Source organism: Rhagoletis zephyria, unplaced genomic scaffold (assembly GCF_001687245.7).
Source record: "Rhagoletis zephyria isolate East Lansing unplaced genomic scaffold, Rhagoletis_zephyria_1.1 Rzeph_scaffold_30962, whole genome shotgun sequence".
Lineage (NCBI taxonomy): Eukaryota > Metazoa > Arthropoda > Insecta > Diptera > Tephritidae > Rhagoletis > Rhagoletis zephyria.
In genome coordinates this window covers 790-4,229 of record NW_016188018.1, presented here as the reverse complement: position 1 = coordinate 4,229, position 3,440 = coordinate 790, and the positions used below count along the sequence as shown (strand labels likewise).

The following is a 3,440-nucleotide window of genomic DNA, read 5'->3' as shown; positions in this document are numbered from 1 at the left end:
CGAGGAAATGCCTGGCAATGCGCCCGTAATGGATCTGCAGCTGGCTTTGTGTTGGGTGCAGAAATATATTTATACATTTGGCGGTGATTGCGACAAAGTTACGATATTCGGACAAAGTGCAGGAGCAGCTATGTCTGGCGCCTTGCTGCTGAGTCCCAAAACGTCAGAGAGTTACTTCCAGCGTTCCATTGTGCAATCGGGTGCCATAACTGCGTTTTGGGCCATCAATCGTGAACCGCTGGCGCAAGTGAAACGCATATGTGAGGCGCTCAACTGCGAGCATTGTGACGAGAGTGCGGAACAGTATAAATGTTTGAGGAGCGTGAATGTATTACAGTTACTCAGAGTGACAACAGCGGTGAGTTGAGAATGAGTTTTAGAAAAATTAAATTAATATTTGAAATTATATATTTAAGGAAAGTTTCAGTCCCGTAGTTGCCGATGTATTTGGCGTACTTCCCTCAGNTCTGAAAATATAATTTCTCTCCAATCTAAAAGCACTCTACGACAGTATTGTGGCAATGTTAGGTAGCATTTCTAAATTAACTGTGCGTCAGTTCGCAAACACGCTCATTGATGTGGGCAAGGACAGCACCAGCCTGTCCAACAATTTGCTCTTACGCATGCTTTTCGAACAGGAACTATTGGAGAGTAACAATCATACAGCTGCATGGCCGGCATACTTTGATGTTAGTGTGTACGATAGTTTATGGATCGAAAGTTTTTGCTCGTGTAGTATTTTAATTCTTGCTTAAATTATTTTAGGCAGCGAATATTATAGCCATGAAATCGCCAGTGATTGCTTACGCAAACGGCCTGCAGAGAAGAGGTGCGGCTCCAGTATACCTTTATAGCTTTGACTACGAAGGCGAGCATACACGCTTCGGCTATGAGTTTGGTAATTCACAATATCCTTTTGAGGGCGGCGTGCATCATTCGAATGATAATATATACTTATTTGCTACGCACAAACTCAATGCGAATGATACGAGAATCGCAATGAAAATGGTAGATTTGTGGTATTCGTTCGCAGTGCATGGGGAGCCAAAGGTTGGAGATCAACCTGAGCTGGATATTAGAGCCATGAAGAGTACGTAAAGTGTAATTGTTGTTAGTTTATAAGCTATGATAACATTTTGGGCTCGGTATGTACATAACACTGTGCGACGGTAAATTTAACACGCACAAAAATCAATATACTTTCGAAATTAGGGGCCATATATCGTAAAGGATTTTTGCTAATTTAAGAAATTTTAAATATATGATTAAATAAAAATATTTTAAAAAAACGTACATAGGTATGGATATCAAATAAAGAAAAAATTCTATAGAATTAAAAAAGGTTACATTTTGTGGGGCACAAGAGCGAAATATGCTTGGAGATGCCCTTGAATAGCCGTGAAAATTTGCAAAATTTTTTCTTAGACTAATATATACCTGACCAACCACCACGAATTTCCTCCTCCGAACTTTATTTACGAAGCTTAAAAAATATTTTTAGGGACTTAATCGATAAATATTTGTCCTTCTGAACACAAAAATTGTACAGAATTTTCTCTTCCATTTGGTGCCCATATTATTATTGTTCTAAATAGTTTAATTAATAATTTAAATTAATTTTATCTGTGAAATTGCCAGTCCTTTAAAGAAATCCCGACGGGAGAGACTAAAACCAAAAACGTAGTCTTACTATATTTGGCGCCTAGTGTCGTGAGTATATTGGTTGTTCCATGTGTTTTGAATTTTCATCTTGTTTTTTTTTTGGTTTTTGTCGCATCAAGTATTTCAGACAGATCGTGTCCTTATGACTTACATTTTAATACAATTGTATATTTACGCGTATTTAAGTGCATTATGCTTTACCTTCTAGTTTAATAGCAACTTTTTTCTTCTTCATATTTCAGCTGAAGCTGGTCCCTACTTTCACATCAATAAACAAATAACTTTGGGTTCTGACATTCTCTCCGAACTTACAGCGACGGTGGATGATCCTGACAGTCACAAATTGATCAGGCCGTCGGCATTTCAAGTAACTCATATTCGTAATAATGTTATTGAGAAGTAAGATAATGTAGGTTAGCGTGGTACGTACCGTACCTTTGATTTTCATTTACATTTGTAAGAAAGAATTTTTCTTCAAACTTTTTTTTAATATACAAATAAATTTAATTTAATTTTGTATTAAAAACCTATTATTTTGAATAATCAAACACTAAAAAACTTGAACTAGTAGATTTAATTTAAAATATTGCGAATGTGTCCTTATCTTCCAATTTTAGTAAAATGCTTTATGCAACTTCGACCGTCTCAGCTAATTACCGCTAATCTAAAGTAAACTTTTTTCTTAACCATTTCTCACCCTGTTGCCAAAAAACATTTTAAATTCTACTTAAAAGCTTAACCACAAATGTCCAAAAGTTGTTTGCCAACACTAAATTTTCCATAACCAAACTAACCACCACACAATGAAATGAAGTCTTTTGCGTTCCAAACAACAAGCGACAAAATTACGATACCACAAAGTAAACAAATTAACTAAATCATCTTGAAATTGGCAGCGAATGAAATGGACCAACTAACAGTGAATATATGGACACAGAGGAGCGAGACGTACAGCGTTTCTGTCTCAGTGAATGCGAATTGCTTTTAGTGCAGCTTAGAGTATATTCCTCTATGTGGCCGAAATATTTTACTGTCACCATCTTTATTATCCTTTTTTGTTTTACTTACACTTTGCGGCTTTTGTCAGTTAGTTGTGAATTAGTAATTACAAAATGGAGTGAGTAAGGACGAAAAATAGGAAGCAAACTTTTACGGAGGGAATGGGGCCTGAAAGTTTCCTTATGTTGTTCGTTTCCAAGGCTGTCAATAGTTGCTGGCTTTCTTTTATAGATCAATATGTTCAGCAAATGATCCTGGAAGCAAATGAACTTTTTCAGCAAGTACCTAATTATTTTGACAAAACTTTTTTTGAGAAATAAGTTGCCAATGAATCAGCATGTTGTGACACAGAGTAATGAAATCCTGCCAAACTAGGGCTGTGATTGGTCTGGCCATTTTGGTATCGGTAGAATTTTCTATAAAAAATACAGCTTAGTGGCAGCTCGTTCAGGTTTGGTGAAAAGTGCAAGCCCACATCACAAAGTCTAGCTGAATTTCAAGTATGTAGTAATTCAGGTATATACTTCCCGCATCTTCGATTAGATTCGAGATCTAGTGCTCGAAAGCAGAATTACCCACTAAAAGAGGTAGTTTAGAATAACCAGACAAACAAATATAGCAAACATAGCAAAATAGCGGCCTATTTCAGTGGAAGAAAATTTTAATTTTTATCCTTTTTTGACTAGGGTTGCCTTATAAACAGAGGTAATTAAGAGTTAAGTAAATTAACTGAAAAAATAATTCAAACATTATGGTCGAAAAATTTCTTACAGAAAAAT

At 36.0% G+C, this 3,440-nt stretch overlaps 1 pseudogene; it reads left to right on the top strand.

Annotated features, from left to right (window-relative positions):
- Nucleotides 1–4: 4 nt before the first annotated feature.
- LOC108383138 (glutactin-like) lies at nucleotides 5–2,191 on the top strand (annotated as a pseudogene).
- Nucleotides 2,192–3,440: the final 1,249 nt, after the last annotated feature.